The 21,696-nt window shown below is 36.7% G+C and overlaps 1 protein-coding gene and 1 pseudogene across 6 annotated transcripts in view; one reads left to right on the top strand and one right to left on the bottom strand.

Moving 5' to 3' along the window:
• Positions 1 to 21,696, top strand: part of LOC148043619 (transient receptor potential cation channel subfamily M member 2-like) — a 55,323-nt pseudogene that overhangs the window by 4,353 nt on the left and 29,274 nt on the right. The window lies entirely within an intron of this gene.
• DGKG (diacylglycerol kinase gamma) overlaps positions 1 to 21,696 on the bottom strand; it is a 159,362-nt gene that overhangs the window by 119,279 nt on the left and 18,387 nt on the right. Inside the window, exon 3 of one of the 5 annotated variants that reach the window (XM_087725583.1) lies at positions 19,211 to 19,307. The exons of the other annotated variants lie outside the window; for them this stretch is intronic. The gene's annotated coding sequence lies outside the window, so the exon portion shown is untranslated. The remainder of the gene's footprint in view (positions 1 to 19,210; positions 19,308 to 21,696) is intronic. 5 annotated transcript variants of the gene reach the window in all.

Below are 21,696 nucleotides of genomic sequence, written 5' to 3'. Positions count from 1 at the left end.
TCAGGAGTACATGAAATATTTTAGACTTCTGATGCATAATGACCAGAATAGAGTACCTGATTTATTGGAAGGACATAGAATATTCTTGCCAGACAGCAAATGGCATATCTACTCTATTGTCTTTGACAACATCATTTATGTAATTACTTTGTCTAATATCCTATTTTCATTCAGGAGCTCAAGGTAACTATATAGAGTGATCCTCCTTCTTAATTTACTACCCAGCAACAACTTTGTATGTTAGGCTAGTAGATTAAGTTGCTCAAAATTGCCTAGTGAGTCCCCGGGACTACAGTCTGGGACTCCATATCCTTCTCCAAAACCTCAACATTTACCCAAGACATAAGACTGGCTGTACAATATAATTTCTACATCAGCCAGAAGTTATGACTTATGAGATATCTCCTCTAGCTACCCAAAAGCAAATGAAGAAAGGGAGAATCAACTAACATTTCCAGCACAGATGGAAAGGAAAAATGAAGAAGGCCAGGGGTGAAATGCTACTGGTTTAGACTGGTTTGCCTGTACCAGTACTAAAAAAAATGCTGCCGGTTTGGCTGAACCAGTATTTCAGCTGTGATACGTGATTTATATTAGCTAGCAAGCAGGATTTCCTGCTTTTTAGCTAATCTAAATTGAGTGGCACAGCAGATTCGCCCCCTCACTGTTCTACTTACCTTTGCAGCAGTGGTGGGATTCAAATAATTTAACAACCGTTCTCTGCCCTAATGACCAGCTGGGTAGGTGGGGCTCGGTGGTCATGTGACTGGGTGGGTGTGGCCAACTCAACATCACTCACGTGAAGATGGGCGCTTCACCTTAGCTGTTACAATGTACTAAGGATTAGCCAGAGAGGCAGTTTCTGTAAGCAGGGCAATAAGGATCAGGCTAGAAACAACACCAGAATGTTTCCTTCCTGCCTTCCTTACAGGATTAGCCCTGTAAAGTGGAAAAAAACAAAATGAGATTTCTTCCAACAACCAGTTCTCCGAACTGCTTAGAAAGTTAACAACTGGTTCTCCTGAATAGGTGCAAACTGGCTGAATCCCACCAGTTTTGCAGGCACGGTCAGTAACAGGCTCCACCCACCTGCCCGATGTCATCACGTCCATTTTTTATGATCTGCACATGCATGGAAGGTGGCCTGTGCACTGATATTTGCGAACCGGTAGTGAAGGTAAGTAAATTTCACCCCTGAAGAAGGCATAGTATAAAATCTGAGGTGTTTAAAATGAGAACCAGCAATTGTCACATACATACAATTGTAAGTATACAGTTGCAAGTCCATGATGCCAAATAGCCTACTTTGGAAGGGTGGAATGAGGAAGTCTCATGTTTAAACCTCCTGAAAGTATAAAAGTCTTCCCCATCTTTGCTCTATCAGTGAACCATCAACTGCTGTGCATGGCTTCATTCAGGTCAAATCTCATTGAACCATGTTGAGAGTTTTTAACCATGTCAAGCTATGAAGCTGAGCTAATCTGTAACCTGTGATCTGTGATTTATTGCCTAGATCATCAACTTTGTGTTTAAGTCGCTCAAGAACTTCTGAGTGGAATCTACATGGAGCCAGAAAGTTTATTTAATTTTAGTTTGTCAATTTGGCTTCAATAACTGCATCTGCTTCCTCCTGAAAATAAAATCCAAAACTCTTTCCCATTCTTAATAGAAATTCTTAATAGTAAGGAATAAAATATATTTATTCATTTCCTCTGATCTTTCTATATTTTTCTGAACAAGACTCCTTCCCCTATCCTTTCTTAATGATCCTCATAATGCAATGGCCCCACTGGTTAGTTTTCTTTTAAAAAAAATTTTTTTTATTTTTTTATTTTTTATTTTAAACAAATAAATGCATCAACAGAAACAAACACATAACTTAAAAACAACATAGGAACAATAAGCTCTATCATATATCATACAGCAGTTCCGAATCGGTTTCTTTGCAGTTAGTGTTTTCCCTTCTATACATAACATTTCTATCTTGCGTTCATAATCTCGTTATTCATTATCCATTCTTATATACATTTATTTATTCATTTATACTTAGCTACTTATGATCAAGTATTATTTATCTATATTGTGATTTATATTTTTACTGTCATTTATTCTCTTACATACAGTTATAGGTATACATTAACATAGTTATTCTTTTTCTTTGCCATTCTTATATTATTATTATTATTCCATTTAAAAGGTTATAAAGTATAATTTGGAATGCTTTGTTTACCATCCTTCACACCTGGTATGACACCACCTTATTTTCTCTTTCTTTCCTTTTCTCCCTCCCTTCCTTTTCTACTTCCTTTCTTCCTCCTCTCCTTTCCCTTCTTCCTTCCCTTACTTCTCCCCTACTCCTACCCTTTTTCTTCTCCTTCCTACCCTCTCTCCTTCTCTTTTTCTCTCTTCCTCCCTCCTCTCCTTCTCTTTCTCTCCCTTCCACCCACCTCTCCTTACCTCTTCCTTCTTCGCCTACCTCTCCTCCACATTTCTTCTTCTCCTACTATCTCTCCTTCTCTCTCTCTCTCTTCCACCCTCCACTTCTTTCTTTTCCTTCGTCCCTCCATTCGCTACTTCCTTCCTCCCCTCCTTTCCTTCCTTCTTCCCTTCCTTTCTTTTTCTATTGTTATAGGTGTCTCTTTCAAATCCAGTTTATGTTTCTTTGGGATGTTATTTCCACAAGTCCATTTTTTTTCCATATCATTTCCTTTTTTCTCTATCATTCTACAGTCTATATGCCAGCTATCATCCTGATTTGATTTCACCAATCATGACCCCCCTGTTTTACTCATAATTATTATTTTTGAGAGTTGTTCTATTCTTTCATTGCTTTTTATTTCTTTGCTCCATCCATCTATACCAATTATCCCATATCTGGTCTACTTACAATTTCTTAAGATTATTAAACAACTGGGTTCTTTTTTTTTTTTTTAGTGCGTTCAGTTCATTCAAGTTTATCGACATAATTGTTATTTCTTGATCCATCTTTAGCTGGGATTGTTTCTTTTACTTCTAGTTTGTATCTGACTTTTCCCTCTCGCACCTTCCTTTTCTGCTCTCTCTCTTTCTTGCCTCTGTTCTCTCCTGCTTCTTCCGCTGTCTTCTAATGTTTCTTCCTCTTGACCTCTGCATTCTAGTTCCTCTTTGCTTCCTTGTTCTCTTTCCCTATTGCAGTGTTCTTCATAGAATTTGTGTGCTTCTTCTAAATTCTCTATCTTATATCTTTTTCCTTGCCAAGATACCAGAACCCCTTCTGGTACCAACCATCTGTACATTATTCTATTTTTATTTAACTCGTTTGTTAAGAATTGGTATTGCCTACGTTGTTCCCGAATTCTTCGTGGGATCTGTTTAAGCATGGTCAGCTCTTTTCCCTAACCCTAACCCTAACTCTAACCCTAACCCTAACTGGTTAGTTTTCTATTCCATTGGTCTTTCTCCTTTTGCATCATTTACTAATTGTTTGTGTGATAGCAGTTTTCACACAATCACAAGCTTGATACTAGATTAGTCTGTTACCAAAATAAGAGACAAGCAGAAACAATAACTCTTATTCAAAAGAGTAATGTTTTACTTCACACAGATAAGAAAAAGAGGTTCAAAGATTTGAACTGTGGTTTCACTATAATTATGGCACTCACTGAATTTTTTTATTTGTAATGTGTTCATTAACTTTGCTATGATAAATGTACTTTGAGTATCCTTGGAAATATCAAGCTAAGAGAATTTTGATAGCTTGCACACTTTCACCCAGTCTTCTTTTTAAATTATTATTATTTGAGAAGGCTTGAATATTTTAAAGGAAGTTTTCTTGCATTAATAGCATCTCTAATTCTGCTCAACAGGTAGCCTGGTATTCTCTTGGCCTTCTTGGTAAGCATATATTTTAATGATAGCTATCCACAGCGAGTCATAATTATGTTTTTAAAATGAGATCATATGCATGGTGATATTATGATGAAACAACTTTTATATTTGTACAATGGTCCTGTACTCCTTTTGTTGAGGAAGCTATAATCAGAAGGATACTTTGGATACAGTATATATAGAAACCATGGTCTAGCTACACTGGGAGGAATCCATGTTTAAAAGCATGTAACCCATCTGCCCAGCAAAAATAATTCTATAGCCATCATGATGGATATGGAAATTATGAATTATATGCTGAATATTAAGGCTAACAAAGTACTGTATATACAGCCCATCTGGATAAAAAGGTTCGGAAAGGTAGAACAGCATGCTAGAAAGGGCTTAAACTTTAACATGCCAAATATTAGAAGAGGATCAAAATATAACTCATAGATAAAAGTATTTTACCCTTAATTCAAAGTAATTCGAAAGGGAGTACATGTTCATGAATAATGACAGTCAACAGCAAGGAAAAATGTGATTCCCTTGCCTATTTTATTTAAATTTAATAATAAACTAAAATAGTTTGCATGAATATTTTCAATTAAAACAATAACAGAAAAGAGCCGCAGGAACTTTTGTAGAGCTATGGAATAAACAGAGACACTTTTGCATTTTGATTCTTCCTCTTAAACTATTTTTGTTCTCTTTTCTCTTTCATCACACATTCCTCTTATTAACTCAGTAGCTCAGTATATATCACGTAGTCATTCTCTGAAGATGGATATTTTTAATAAGCTCTATTATTGATTATTAAGTACTAGCCATAACACTTTGCTACTAAGGTCAGAGGAGCAGGTATGTAGTATCTGACTACAATATTTATTGCATAGTACATAAGGTCAACTTTGGAGATCAAGTCAGAATTACATTTTAAAAGTCTGTAGTTAGGACTATTAAAATTACACCTTAAATGAGCCACCCAGAGTCCAAATAACTGAAGTGTCATAAAAGCATTTGAAATAAATGCAGAAATGCAGCTTACATTTTTATTGTTTATAGCCACACATATGATTTTACTTCATGTTCAACATTTGTTACATGGCCCTTTTACATTATATGAAAGACAGAAAAAGATTATTAAGAAAACAGATTTGTACTAGGTTAGAGCAGGGTTTCCCAACCTTGGCAACTTGAAGATGTCTGGACTTCAACTCCCAGAATTCCCCAGCCAGCATTCCCCTGGCTGGGGAATTCTGGGAGTTGAAATCCAGACATCTTCAAGTTGCCAAGGTTGGGAAACACTGGGTTAGAGCATGCTTAGCAATTTCTGGATGGTGGATGAGAAGTAGACACAGGATATTGGATAAGAAGGCAGAGTGGAGTTTTCCAAAAGATGTTTAATGTGTTGGGAGAGCTGTCTGTCACTTTACCCTCCACTCATGTCATGGGTTTATTGCTCTTTCAAAAAGGGATGAGACCTATGTTTAGAAGCAGCTCAGCTGACAAGTCATCACTGCAGGAATTACAAAGAGTATCAAAGGTGCTCCCTCCTCCTTTACCCTATGTTCCTTCTCCATGTTTGTGACTTGTCAGTCAGGCTAAGTTGCTTCAGTGGAGATAGCACAGATAATGGCTGTGGTTAGCATCATCTGGATGTAACTTGTGGGATAGGAACAATTTTTGTACCTTTAATGACAAAACTAAAAAAATTTTTTTTGTTTGTTGACCAAATCAATGGAAAGTGGATAATAGACACTCAGAATCAGTAACACACAACTGGCATAATTTAGTTCAGTTGTTAGCACCAACTGAAATCTAGTCCTTTGGAAAACAGAACTAAACCCATGTAATTAGTACATCTAGAACTCTTTGGAAAGCATTTATAAGGCATTATATAGGCCTTGCTGGAAGCTAAATGGCTCTCTGCTGCAATCCAGTCAAAGTGATCATGAATGCTCAGTGGTGGAAGGGAGGGAACATGCCTACATCAGCTTAAAATAATAAGAGCTAGAACAGGGGTGTCAAACTCATGGCGTCACGTGAGGTATCACAACTCCCCCCCCTTTGCTAAACTGGGATGGGTGTGGCCAGTGTGTGACACATCTTGCCTGTGGGCCACGAGTTTGACACCCCGAAAGACCCCAACACTCATCAATCACTGCACCATTAATTGTTCTAGATTATATCTGTGGCAACAATTGTTACGGGAGAAGAGAGAACACTTTAAATATTTTAAACGTTTTAAAACTGGAATAGCTAAATATGACATTAAATTACCAATACTGTGGGATAAGGATGACATGAAGGCAATATTGTGTCATTTAAAAATGATTCGTGGAGGATTCATGCCAAAGAGAATGTGAGAATAAGACCTAATAATGGAAAAATGTCTAGAAACAATTCCATCTTGTATTTATTAACTGTCATGACAAAGTTTTATTGATTAACCTTTTCTTCTAAAATTTATAATTATTTTAAAATCAATTTCTGAAATCTAAAGAAGCCTCAAAGGGGAGGCTTCAGCTTAAATCAACAGGTATGGAGACCAGATATTTCTTTTAGGCTGTGATGCAATACAAAAAAAAATGTCTGCTGAGCAGCTGGTTAATTTATAACATGGCTAATTTCATTATATCTGAGATTTTCAAGCTCACTTTTCTGTGGCGTAGACCAAATGGAATCCTTGGCAAAAATAACTTTTATTTATCCTTTTTAATGTACTTTTCCAAACATGTTAACAATGAAATAAATGAGTGGAACCCAGATCTTTCAGACATCCTTCAGTCAGAAAAGATCTAAAGTACCTGGATGATACTGTTAATTGGAAAGAGTTGTCGGCTGTTGTTTTGGGAGCTTCCTAAGCAGATTTTTAAAATTAAATATGTTAAGTTTTTTCCTATCCTTGTTATTCCCATCTGACTTTTAATGGAACTTTGCACCTATGCACGTTTTCACAACAGATGCCTTCTGAATTTATTTTAATAGATTCTAAACCATTATCTAATGATTTAGAACCTAAATCATTATCCTACATCAAAATAGACTTTATTTAAAGGTGAAAAGCATCTTGTATCAGTTTTCTCATATAATATACTATTTCAGGATAAAAATATTTTTAAAAACAAATGCATTAATTTTAACATTAAAGGAGTGGTAAATAAAGGTTGCATTGAAATATTATAAGAATGCTAGTTCTTCTAGCAGTCTCCTCTATTTCCCAATATTTTCCCTCCCGCCAATGTGTGTGTGTGTGTGTGTGTGTGTGTGTGTGTGTAATTGTATTCTGGTGTTTTGGTAGTGTAAAAGTAATCTTCAAGATGTAGGAATAGGTCATCAGTAAAATTTGGAAGGCAATTAATTATCTATTTTTAAAGGGAAACAAATGTTGGTTGCTTTCTGATCAGCTGAGAGCATTTAAGCACACCAAGAAAGACACAGGGAGAATGGAATGGTGCGCAGATAAAAACTGAATTAGAGGCCAAATCACCCTCCTTGGAATCTTACTAGTTTTATTCAGTCAGAAAAGACCATCAAATAATCCTAAAACAGGCTGAGCTTGGAGTTTGTAAAATACATCCCCCTTTAGCAGAAAATGGTTACATTTAGTGTCCATGAAATCATGCACATGAAGCTACAGATATGATTTCTTAAGTCAAGGCATCATTAACATGGACTGGCATCTTGAGTTATGCAGTAGGTCATGTCAGGCTGTTGGTCATTAATTTGTTTGTTTCATTTAAACTTAAACAGACCAAGAAAGCAAGCCCTTACTCTGAGCTTAAGAGAATGCTAGAAATAAGATTTTTTTATTCCATTTCTACTTAAGCGTCTTTTCTACTGGCATGAAGACATACTATATTGATGGGAGAAAGAATTGCAGGCAAGGAGATATCAGGTGGGGTTGATGTAAAATTCATCTTCTTTTAATAACAGAATTTGGCAGAATTCCTCACTCAAAAAACATGACTCTTGTTGAATCACTGCTACAAAACACCTCCCTGCATAAGCAGGCTGATCCTTGTGATCATTTTTTTTATAGTGAGATTGATATTCCTGGTTGTTATGAATGGAAAATATGATTACTTTAACCCTCAAAGCAGAATTAAATTTTATATTTTGTTGACTGAAATGATATGTAGTTCCAGATAACTCTTTACTTGAATAATAACTATTCCAGAAGAATGTTGTTTGAATTAAATATAGGCTATAAAGCCAGCTCAACCTAAAATTCCTAAATGGAATTGATATTCTATCCCCATGATGGTGAACCTATGGCTTGTGTAGCCATTTGTGCAAAGGTGGCACATGGAGCCATTTGTTAGGGCACACAAGGTGTTGCCCTGTCAGTTCCAGCGTGCAAGTGCACACTGGCCAGCTGACTTTGGCCTTCTCTTAAGGCCGTTTTTCGCCCTCTGGAGGCTTTCTTGAAGCTTTCTTGAAGCCTCCAGAGAGTGAAAAATCGGCCCTACAGGCAAACCAGAATTCCAGGAACAAACTTCCGGTTTACTCATAGGGGCGGTTTTTTTGCCCTTCAGAGCCTTTAGGAGACTTCCCTGGAGGCTCCAGAAGGCAAAAAAACACCCCTATGAGCAAACTGGAGCTGCCCAGGCACGACCTCCCCCTGCACTCCCCCCACTTTTGGCACACAATTCAAAAAAGGTTAGCCATCACTGCTCTATCCTAACCTTTGGATGCCACAGATATACTGTGATTTGATGGAACTGCTCTATGACGATTATGTGAGTGGAATAACTAAGGGTTGAGAGCTCCCACTATTCTAAATATAATATAATAAAATGTGTAAACTGGCACAATACTGGTTTCCTAAAAAAGAATACAGTCTATTCTTTATGTCTAGAGCTTAACACTTTGAAACTGTTTTTATAATACTTCATCCAATCTGGATTATTTCCCTCTTCTAAGATATTACAGTGATTGAAAAGCTGAACCTTGTATTATTTGTTTGTTGGGCTGGTCTACCAACATAAAAAATGGTCCTTATCTCCTTATGGTGCCAAAAAACAGTTAGCATTCAGTAAGAGATGAGCTTTGACTAATATCTTTCTTGCCTGAGCATTTCAGAAGAGACCATAAAATATGGATGATTCACGTCCTTCTACAAATAATGGGGGGGAAAACCAGATGCACTAAAATGTCTTAGGTCTTATCCATATTTCCAGCTAGTTTTAATGTGAATAAGGATCAGCAACAGTTTCTGGAAGGTAAGAATGGACAATGTTCTACTCGTGTACAACCACCTACAAATGTGACATTCAGCAGTGTTTTCCTGTCCTTGAAAGTTGAAAGTAATAACTCCTGGTTTGTGTAAGCTCAGGTTTTGCTGTTCAAGTCACCTGCTGTGCTTAAATTTGTTCTAGGCAGACTCCTGCAGTTTAATTGGTTACTATGCAAAAGCAAGAATGCTCCCTCACCATTTTCTGAGTTTTTCCTCAAGAAGGATCTACTGCAGCTTCCATTCCACATCTTATTTAGTTTACAGGTTACAACACTTGTTTATCAGACTGTGAACCTGATTATTTGGGCTATTTGAATGGGATGTATGTGTGAAACTCTTCTAGCTCAAGTGACTGGAAACATGACAAAATGGTGTCAATGAAATCCTAGTGGAAAATTAATCCAGAGAAGGAAAAATATAATCAAAATATATTTTTGCCAGGTATTTAACCAAGATTGTTCTGGATATCAAATGCTTTCATTCTACATCACTGAGAAAGGACTGTAACAGAAGTTGCAGCAGACTTCCTTAAAGAAAAGCTTGGAAAATATGAGGGGGCATTTCTGCCTCTGAACAATAACCAATCAAACTACAGGGGTTTGCTGAAAACAAAGTAAAGGGCGCAGCATGTTGGGAAAATGCAAGAAAGGGATATTTATTTTCAAGCTGTTGTGCCATACAGGTACCTTTAAGTTTTAAATTCGTATCTACCAATTTAATTTCTTGTGTTTTACACCCACATCTGTTAGTAGAGAGCCAGACAGATTGGTGAGATATGGTAGTTAAGATGCTGCAATAGGAATGGGGAGACAAAATTCCAATCCTTCCTAAAACCAGAAACTGCCTGGATGACTTTTCACCAGTCTGGACTGGGAACAGGTATTTGTGAATCTATACTAGATCAGGATGGTAGCAATAGGGAAGTTGTCATCATATCCTGTAATCTGATTTGAATTGAATCTTTGGCAAGCTGCTGCCAAAGGTCTTATAGATAGCATTTTCTTAAATTGGCATAGAGTCAAGCTGGCATAAGCACAGATCAAGAGCAACTTAAGGGTGTAGAAAGTGGTTGCCACCTACCTGAAACCATGATCACAATCACTCTTTGGAAAAAAGTATGGAAATGATGTATATTCTTTTACTCTGCACTTTGTGAAAGTCAATAGTAAAAAATGCACACGTTTTCCCCCCAAAATAGTTTAATATTTTCTAAACACATATAACATATATAACATATATTCAGTCTATTTCAATCTTAAGTGTCAAGTATTTAATGTATTGAAATTTTATGTTTATTATGCTTAATTTGGCCATGGCTAGGGTTAGGAGGTACAGGCTGGACAGATGCTGTCCAGCTTGGGGAAATTTGCCCTTAAAAGCTGGCTATCAACATTCCAATTAACAACTAAAAGCCGCATACAATCAGACACTCCATAAATACTACACACAGAACAGGTCAGTGCACACATAGAGAAGTTTCCTAAGGATGGGCTCCAGCAGAACCCGAAAGCTTGGAAGACAATCTCTGGTCCCTGTGGTTTAGATGAGAACTTGAAAATTTGCCTTTATTTAACCCCCCAAACCAGAATATATAATAAAAGTCAAAATTCCTTTTCCTAGGTAGGGTCAACCTATGCTTTTTTGTTTTTAAGAAATCTTTTTAATCTGATACCTTTTCACTTGAATAAAAGTACTTAGATATTTAAACTGATATATTATTTAAATACTGCAGCTCAGTGATCAGGTGTAAACTAGCTTCTTCTTATGTTGTTCAGTCCCATAGATTTAAGCTAAGGATGGAGACTGTAGCAATCCAAATGTTGAACTATAATTCCTAGCAGCCCAATTGCTGATTAATCATTAATGATTAATGATACTGGGAGTTCTTTTTTAGGAACATCTGGAAAAGCAAAGCATCTTCAGCCTGCTTTAGTTAATGGGATTAGGGTATATTTAATTTGCATTGCATTGCATTATACTAATTTCATATAATAGCTAATATAAGAAACAACTAGTACCTTCCTAAATAATCATCCATGAGTGGACTCATTCTTGTAACAAAAAAGCATTATCATGAATTTATGAGATACAAATTGCACTGTAATACATTTTGCTCACAGCAGTCCTCCTGGATTCAACAAAAAGTCCTTCTATTGCTATATCTGGTTCCTTGGGCAATTGTTTCCACGAAAGTTACAAGCAGCACATATTATCTGCTGTTGGTTTCCATGCTGTGTCTAAAATGGAGTCTTCACAGAAGTTCATGACTTACAGCCATCAACAGACTTAGTGTCCATGACCTGGGATTTAGTTATCATTCAGGTAAACATCTTCTAAAAGTCTTTGGGAAGATCCTGCCCTTCCCTTCCCGTTTGACCATCCTGAATAATTTTATGTTCTTAGAAAGTTGGTTCAATTTAAAATCAGGATTAATTAAATGAATACTAAAATTCCCAATATGGCATTAACTCTCTACTGAGAGAATTATCTTTTTAATTCTTATCTTTGTTTCTTCTTGTTTTCCCACTGATTATGTGTGCCTATCAACTTTAGAGAATGAACACAGTATTTACTGGGGATGCACAAAAGATCCATAGACAAACCATTCCATGCACCAAAGTGTTGATTCCATGTCTGAATGAAAATGTGTTTTGGATGCTTGGGTATACATATGGAATTTCAAGCAGGATCGGCTTGGAGAGGTTAAAAATATGATAAGATCAAGGCGAGGAGTTTCCTTGGTGATGGCATGTCCAGATATGAGCAGTAGCATTGACTGACAGGAAAGGAGAAGGATGGGAAGGTTACAGGCAGGCACTCTGGCAGAGAAGTGAGAGGGGGAATGTACATCACACTTGCCCTATGATTTACCCCATTAGATGACTTTGTCATTCCTTTGGATTTTATTTCAATCAAAACCCAAAATAATCAAAATGTTCCCAGTTTTGTATCTGCTGAACTATAACTGATTTGAAAAGGTTCAGCAAGCTTGCCAATCATACTGCTTTGTTTTGGGTTTGAAGCAAAAGCTATTTCATGGTTTATGCACATTCCTGGTGTCTACTGAATCATCCATGTAATCTACTTGTTTCACTGATCCCAAAATATGGAAAATTCTACTTCACACAACTGCATCAGATTGATAAATGTAGTATTCCACTAGTGGGGGAGCATTTTTGTGTATAGTATACATTTATATTTTCAAAAATATTAAGTAAAAAGCACACATAAATAAATTAATATTATAAATAGTTTTACCCATAATTTAATGAAGGAGATAGATAAACAGAATTAGTATTTGTCATGTCCAACAAAATGCAACATTTAGGTGTGTCACATTAAGAGAAGATCTTCCTTTGCATCCTGTTTGAATAAAAAGTGTACCTCTTGATGTTGAGGAATAATGTACATCCATGTTCAGAGTCACTAACCCTGTGTGTGTGTGTGTGTGTGTGTGTGTGTGTGTGTGTGTGTGTGTATGTGTACAATTTGTTTATAGATACTAGTGTATTAGGGCCATTCCCTGTGGTTAGCTGTATGGAATAGTAATTCTTTATATGTTTGTTAGCATTTTAATATGGAACTGATGCATATTATATTACCCTCTCTTCTATTTGGTGCAGTGATTGTAATATTCAGTTAGTGCAGCATTTTATTTCAAATTTAGCTCTTTAACAAGATCAGTGATATATTGACCATAGTTCATTTCACCAAAAGTAATTATATGTCTTTAAAAATTAATGCCAGAATGGGAAAAGATTGTTTGGGGTTCTTCATGCTGTCCCCCCACATTTGCCCACAAGTCAGATGCACCATAAAAGGCATTGTTGTTCAGGTTAATGCAGTTGATCATAAAACACAGTGAGGACAAACCTCACCGAGGGATGTCTGTTTAAAAAAAAATGGTTTGGCAGCTCACCAAGCTACAAGGTTTCCAAATAGAGTCTGAATCCCAGAGAGAGATGTTCCGGCTAAATATAGCCATGCCAGAGTTCAGAGTTGACTTTTTTCATCAAGCGTACTTAAAATAGTCTGGCAGAAGCTCATTCTTGTGTGTTACAATAAAAGTGTGCATGTTGTGAGATAGCATTTTTATAAATCACCAAGCACTTCCATAATTCCAGAGAAAGACTTGTTCCTAAGCAATTGAAAAGATTGATGGTTTTTTGTTTATTGGGATTTACTTTAGTTATGAAGAAATAAATAGAAGGGGAGAAAAACTATAAATACCAACTTTGGTTAACTGCACCATTTGTAGAAGACTGCAGGGAACTGGTAGATTTTAATATGTGTGAATTGTTCCATGCAAGATGAGGCACACAAGAAATGTGCCTCTAGTGGAATTAAAGTCCATTTTTAAAAAACAACACCTTGGGGATGTGATAAAGGTCACTCTTGTAAAGGGCTGACAAAACAAAAGATTAGGCATATTGAAGGGGACATATGTTATTAAACTTCTTTTGGCAATGTTGGGAGATGCTGTTTCATCCTCAGTATATTAAGGGAATTCTAAGGGAAGTAGGAACAAGAGGCAATCGCTCTGTCTGTTTCACTGAATTCTGAACAGAGTGCTGAATGTGCAACCAAAAAAATTGTTATAGTTCTGAAAGAGAACTTGAGAGATTTCTTTACTATTCTGTCCTATACAGGATCTATATAACACAGTGCAAGTATGGAGGGAGCCTACCATCTCTCATGTCTGTTCGTTTCACTATTGAACAGCTCTTTTTAAGGTTATTCGTCCTTTTGTGAACATTTATCTCTCCACAATTTCTACTCACTGCTTTTAATCCCAGATCTTGGAATACAGAAAACCTTTTGGTTTGATATTTCTAGACTAGTAAACCTGTGCTGCTCTTAAGATTCTGTTCTCAAAGCTTAACATTACTCAACTATTCCTTTTGGGATTTTGCAAGCCCTTTATTGCCTTGGTTACTTTCCTGGGGATATAGTTTAGTTTGTTTCCAAAATTGACCACATCCTTCTAATTAAAGAATTACTGCCATTTTTAAGGAGGTTTGGGAATTTGGCCATTTAGAGATTAATCCATTTGACCCAGCATGTTTTGAGTTTTGATTTGTTTTGTTTTCATTTTCTGTTATTTTTGCTGACGTCATCCACCATGACTGCTGTTTTTAAACTTCAGGTTTGTGTGTTTTGTTGTATGTTTGGATATATTGGTATATGTATGTATATGTATCTATTCCTATGCATGTACTGTATATTAATGTATGTAATCATTGATAATTTACCCAGAAAACTTTGGTTATTGGGTTATTTAAAAATAAAATAAATCAGTACTTGAGAGGTAATATTAACTATCCTGATACTGAATCACACAGAAAGTTTTAAAAAGAAAAGAAAAACAATTATGTAAATAAATGATAACTTGGGATGAATGAGTAAATGAATAAATCCACTGCTAGATATTATTTTGGAAAATAAATTAAATATAGTTTGTCCTCTCAACCCCAGGCCTTTGTATTGTTTTGTCCATTATAACAACAATGCGGTAGATAAATGAATGTTTACAGAATACTAACGTTATAATGCTATAATAGTACAATGCAGTGATGGGTTTGGAGTTACCCACATGCATGCGCGCAATGTGTGCGCACACATGCATGGCACGCACATGCATTCCAGCATCAAATGACACTTCCACAAGCCTCCGTGATGCTCCAGCTGCTCTGCAGAGCGTCGTGCAGGCGCCATATGCGCCATGCACATGTGCGGAAGCACCAACAGCATAAAGCACTGGTAAGGAGTGCAGGCAGGCAGGTGGCCCTCCGGAGCACTGTACCGTACCGGAACGGTATCCGATGCTACGGGCAGGATCCAGTACTCCCGTACCGGGGCGTACCGTCTGCAACCCACCACTGGCACAATGCATGTCAACTGCCACTTTGCATTAGCCTGAGAAGTTACAAACTAAAGTATCTACAAAGTGTAGCAAAAAAATAAGCAATAGATTTAAAGTGTAATAGAAGTACCTCTCTAGAGTTTAATTGGCTGCTTAAAATGGCTTCTTCCTAGTGACTATCTAGCCATGATCTGTTCAGGGTCTGGATAGGTTCTACTGAGTTTGTCATGGGAAGTCTGAAAACTGACTTTAAATTGAACATTGATTTTCAAATCAATGTTAGGGAATTCAATTTGTATATAATCTATATGCAATGAAGCAGTAATTAGGGATACAAAATAATTCCACAAATTAGAACATATTTGACATGCCATTTTTGATCAACTTTCTTTGTATTTGTAACAATATGGCAATTGTTCATTAAATAGTGAGTGGCACAGGAAGTGAAGCAACTGCTTCCTCATTTGATGAAATATTGCAGATACATGTTGTGTCAGCTCAGATTTGTGATTCTGTCTGCCTACTGAAAGCATGATTGTTAAAGAGAAAAGACTGAGCATCCAGTTTTGAATCAAACTGGCTGTAAAACGGGTTTTAAGTATTGATGGACAACCTTTCCTTGTAGGTCAGTCCTTAATTAGACAGGAATATGGATCAAGTCTGCCAAATATAGAAAGTGAATTCTCTGACATAGGGTGGAGGGGATATTTCTTTCTTTACCCTCTTCGGTGTTCTTTGCATGACACCTGGACTACCTTTAGCATGATAATATCTCTAAAATATAAATTTGAGGGCAGCACCTGACAAATATAATTCCCAGGGTTCCTAATACCTAAGTTACTAATGTAGCAGCATTCCATGTACCAAGAAAGAAGGGTGGAGGAAGAAATGAGCAGGGATTTCTCCATCACCATTGCCAAAGCATGGGAGAGGAGTAGGTGGATGCACTGAAAGCAATTTTATTCCAGGTTACAATCAAAGCTGAAAAAAGCAATAAGATATTTTGTTGTTTTCCTTACATAAACAGGCAGCTTTTAGAAGATGTGTACGGAAGATAAGATAGCTTGTGTGAGATGAGCAAGATATTTAAAAAGGATGCTCACCTTTGCTTTCCCGTATACAGCAATTTCTTTGATTATATAGAATGTGTCAAAAGGGCGCATAGGCTAATAACTTTGTCATCTGATCATTCTTCAGAAGAACCTTTACAATGAACAAGAACCAAATTTGGAAAACAAGATGGAATCAGAATAAGAAAGGGAGTAATGCAAGCATGCATCTGTTTCCATATTAGTTTAACTGATTATGAGCCATCAAGTGGGTGTCAACTCTTAGCAATCACACAGACAGATTTTCTCCAGGATGATCTGTTCCTGCCTGGTCTTTCAAGTCATCAACTGGTGCATCCATCACTGCTGCAATCAGGTGTATCCACCTGGCTGACTACTTCTTCCTTTCACTTTTCCCAGCATTATAGACTTCTCAGACAGCTAGTTTCTGCATAATGTATAATTTGAAATTGGTCATTTGTCCCTTAAGTGAGAACTCTAGGTTGTTTTGTTAAACAATTCCTTTGTTCCTTTTCTTGGCCCTCAAGGCATTCTCAAGAGATTTTAAATTATCAGTACTCAAGTCAATCCTGCTTTTTTCAGAGTCCAATTTTTGCTTCCATAGTGTGTTGCAAGAAACCACTACCTGTATGATTATTATCTTTGTTATGTATAAACACATCTCAGCATCTGAATATCTTCTCCAAGGCTTTCATTGATACACAACCAAGGGACAGTCTTTCTTGATCACTGTTCCTTTATTGCTGATTAATGAACCTAAAAGGCAGTGGCTATTCACCTCTTCAGTAGATTTTTGTCAATACTAAATCTAGTTGCAATACTTGTCATTAGTTTGGCCATCTTTATTTTTCATTGCACTTCCATCTTTTCACTTTGTTTCCTGACTTTTACTGGAGCTTGCAGATCATTTACATGTTCAGCTATCAGAGTAGTACGATTAATATAATTATTGGTTCTTGATGTTTCTTCTTCCAATTTTAAAGCCAGATTCATCTTCTTCTAATCCAGCTTTCCCTAGTATATGAAACCTTCATATAGATTTCATTAAAAGGGGGAGCATGTACATCCTTGTTTTATTCCTGTGCTGATTTAGAGAGGTTTAATTTCACCATGTTCTGCAGTATACTGAGGCTTCCTCACCAGCGTAAATGTTTTACATAAGAACTGTGAGATGTTCCAGGATTCCCATTCTGCACCTTGACATGTTTAATAAAATCAAAGGATTTTCCATAATCACTGAAGAACATAGTGACTTCTTTTGGTATTCTTTAGGATTTCTCAGTGTGTGAATAATAATGTCTCTTGTTTCTTGGCCATTTCCAAAGCCATTTTCAGTATCTGCCATCCTCCTTTCCTTATAGGGTCTAATTTGTTTTTGAGTATTTTAAGTATGGTTTTGGTAGTATGCAAAATTATACTACCAATGTATAATGTATACAACATTTCAGACATTATGTTAAGTTTCCTTTCTTTAGTAATATAAATTGATTTGTTCCAACATATTCCAGAAATTATGTGCAATTAAATGGAGAGCTTCAGCTGCCACCCTCAGGGTTGTTCTATTCCGCCCTAGGGTTAGTCTACTTTGTAGCTGAATACTGTGCCCGTGTGGCTTAACAGCTGCCATACTAATAAGTTAGACGCCAGACTCAACAACATTATGAGGATTATAAACAGACATATTAAAACCACTCCGACTTAATGGCTTCCTGTTCTGAGCCATATAGCACCTCCAACAAGCAAGATGCACAAGTGAGGGAATATATAAAAATTATGAACAACTCACTCCTACCGGTGTATGTTGTCTTTCCTCATTTATCAGCCAGAAGACTCAAATCCAGGATGCCCCACTGAACTTGCACAACATCTGCCCAACAACTTTAACCTGGATACTGAATGGAAAGCCACATGGGTTGCTAAACATCCAGATATAGGTAGACATATAAATGACCAAGAAAAAGATTGCCAGGCAGCAATCCAATAGAGAATGTATACCTCACATGGTATCTGCTGGTACTATCTGTATAAATGGGACATAGTACCATCCCCTCAGTGTGACTGTGGGGTCCCACTTCAAACTGTGGATCAACTCGTGATGAGCTATAAGCTGAGGTCAATACCAGTCAAATATCTTTTTTAAATGCTGCATTTCAATGGTTAAATGGCCTAGACATTGTATTTGAACATAGATCTTTTAAACATTAATATTTTATTGTATTTTACTGATCTAAGTGAAATGTTAATATATATTGCTAGTCCGTATATGATATGCCATACATTAAATAAATAAATAAATCTGTTCCAATCTAGTTGCCACTGTGTGATGCCCTAGATTTTGCTGGTATGAGTTGGTTAGAAATTTTCCTAATTTTTCCATTGCTTATATCAATTTCTGTGCCATGGTGGTGCAGTGGTCAGAATGTAGTACTGCAGTCTACTTCTGCTGACTACCGGCTGCCTGCAGTTTGGCAATTCGATTCTCTGGCCATATTTTTGCCACCAAAACTGAATTCTTCCATTTTGTTCTACCATACAATAGTCAATATGGTTTCCATGTATTCTACCTAGCGATGTCCATATATTTATTTATTAAATTTATGTGCCACTCATCTTGTCCAGAGATGACAATATCCCGTCCCCTCTCTCTATTTCTGGTTGTTTGAAAGCTGCCATTCTACATTTCAGTTTCATACAGTCCAATTACATTATTTTCCTTAAAATTTTTGACTTTAGCGTTCCAGTCCCCAATTACAAATAGCATATGTTATTTGCATGTTCTGTCAATTTCAATGTTAAATAAAATTCATCAATCATCTCTTCTTCTGCCTCAGTGATTTAAGATTAGCTTAGATAATTTCCATAATAAAGGGTTTTCTGCAAGGTCTAATTGATATAATTTGGTCATTGACCGCATTATAGCCAAGTATAGTTTTCATAGTAAATGTAAAGCCATTGTCAGTATCTTTCTAATGTTTTATAAGACAACTCTTATCAAGTACTGATTGACATGATCACTCACAGATACTAATCACAACATTGTGACTGTAATCAGTCATACAAAATGAAACAATCAAAGGAGAAGCCTCATTCATTTGACAGGACTATATAAACCTACCTGTTTGGGCCACTCAGAGTCAGTGGAAATTGACATACAGTTTTTTTTAAAAAATATTAATGAATTATTATTACCTTTCTCAAACACATGTATCTGGGCATCTATATAGAGGGGTTGTCAGACCTGGAAGCAATCTTTTTCTTTTTGGTTTTCAGGCTTGCCACACTTCTACTGTGGGAAAATGGGAGGGGTGATTATACGGAGTTGGGTGATGTGTAGCCATAACAACATCCTTTCTCAAAAAGTCAAGGTCACTTTTGTCCCTGCACCTGGACGGATGTGAATGGGAGGAATCTGTCTTCATGGCAATGAAGGATTGGACCATGTGATAGATTTGTGGGTGTTGGGGCAGGGTCTTGAACTTTCAACTGGGTGATAAAACTGGAAGCTCTCAGATTTGGGTTTTCCCAGATGTGCCAACATGACATCTCTAATAAAGTGGAACTTTGAAGGAAACACAAGCCTCTTGAGTTTTCTTTCGTGGAGGGGAGGTGTTTTTTGGAACCCTGACATGGGTGAGTAATGTCTTCATGGAATTGATAAAATTTTCTCATAACATTATGATGCTCTGACATCTCTGCATATGCCCTTTATGTGTACTGTAAGCCCAGTCAGAATTGTCCCCCCCCCCAAAAAAAGAATTTCCAGCCAGTATGAACATAGCTCATGTTGGCAATGAACTCTGGCAACTTAGACTTGCATATCTAGATGGCCCCACACTGGGGAACAATAGTAGGAACAATTTGGCAATAGCAACAAGATCAATGGCTGAAAGTTTTGAAAAACTGAGTAAGTCAAATGCATAGTTTGCTGTAACCTCTAAACTTCATTGTGTAATATGTGGCAAATGCTTTAAAACATAGTTCTCTAGTGTCATTTGTGTCAATATTAATAAAAAGGATTATTAACACACTGTGATGATTGCAAAAGGAAAAAAATTTCTTCTGAAAAAGACTTTCAAAGCCTTTATTAAAGTTCGAAAGTATCAGAAGAATGAAGTATGAGCAATTATAAATTAATGTTCCTGAGTAATGGCAAGAGAATGAAAACAGTGTACAATATAATAAATAAACCTTCTTTGAATATTTGTTGAGCAGGGTTAAACATACTAAAAATCACTTTAACTGAAAAATGGATTTGTTTAAATGGTTAGGCAGAGATTCTGTTTCATCAATAGCTTCTATATGGAACTGTTGTCTCTTCAAGCATTTTAGCTAAAGTAGATGGGTGCTTTTTGGTATATTGTTTTTGTTGTGTTATTATCCTGGGGCAGGGACAAAGTATAAAATAAGCAAGGCCAAACTCATTTGCTCATTTCAGGGCCATGCTAAACTCAGACACTACAACTCCTGGATCACATTAATTAGTTCCGTTACAATTAGCTATGGTTTTCAGGAAGCCACATGCTATTTTAATATGCCTACAATATTTTCCTGTGGCTTTCTTGTGTCTCATCTGGTTTACTATAGCTTTCCATGCTGCGTGTATATGGACTAATGGTTAGTTTATTATTAAAACAGCCATTAATCTGTCTGGAAACTGAATCAGGGTACAGAAGTGTATCCACTGTTCCAGTTTGTTCTTTAAGTTCCACAAGTGTTCAGATGAGTATTTTTAGAAACAAAGGCCTAACTGGGTCACCATGCACCTGCATTTTCTGTTTAAATGCAGTTGTTGGCAGCACTTTGCAGTATTGTTTAAGATGGATGCACTCATTTTCCTATTTGTAAATGCAATCAGATCTGCATTTGAGCAGAGTCTGAAAACTTGTTTCAATTGTGGTTTCACATTTTGTGTTATGTGATTTGCTTATGATTGTCATTGAATATTAATAAATTAATAAAATTTCAAGAGGCAGTTAGCTTGTCAATCAAATCCTTGTATTTCTCATCTCTATAAAAGGCAGGGTAGTGTCAGCAATTTGAGACTCAGTGTGGGTTACATGGAGGCATTTGCATCTGATTCTGACAATACTTCTACATTTCCCTCACAAACATACTTCCCCCGAATTTGTTTACAACAGACCATAATGCTGTAGCATTAATTAACACTTTGCCACCAGCACATAGTCAGAACAGTTCCCTAATTAGCACAGCTGAGAAAATAATAGGCAACTTTATACAAACATTTGGCTTTGAAAATAAATTTAGATTCAGCTGCATCTGTGACACTTGCATGTTGGCTTTTTGAAGGCATAAGACAGACTCAGCAGTCCTGAGAGAGAAGGAACATTGGAAATATTTCCTGGTCTAAAAACAAGTTTCCTAGATATTCTGTTTGAACTGCTCTAAATGCAAGCAGTAGATGCTAGATCAGTGACTGATGCAGCCTCTGGACCTCTAAATGGCAAAGCCACTTTTGTTTGGAGCAGAACTTCTGAACCTCATGGCTGCTTTTTGGAATAAGATGCCCAGGCTGAAGCGTGTAGTGATTTTTGGAACTTACTCTGCCTTAAGGAAATCTGGGCTCTGTATTTAACTTGGAGAGCTAGGAAAGTTTTGGTAGGGAATCTTTAAGAAACTGGAATATCGATATTTCATTTTAGAGCAGTTTCATAAAA

The sequence above is a fragment of the Thamnophis sirtalis genome, unplaced genomic scaffold (assembly GCF_051295495.1).
Source record: "Thamnophis sirtalis isolate CommonGarterSnake01/CBP01778 unplaced genomic scaffold, rThaSir2_p1.2 scaffold_11, whole genome shotgun sequence".
Classification (NCBI taxonomy): domain Eukaryota; kingdom Metazoa; phylum Chordata; class Lepidosauria; order Squamata; family Natricidae; genus Thamnophis; species Thamnophis sirtalis.
Note: the sequence above shows the minus strand (reverse complement) of the source record. Positions and strands in the feature narration are given on the sequence as shown.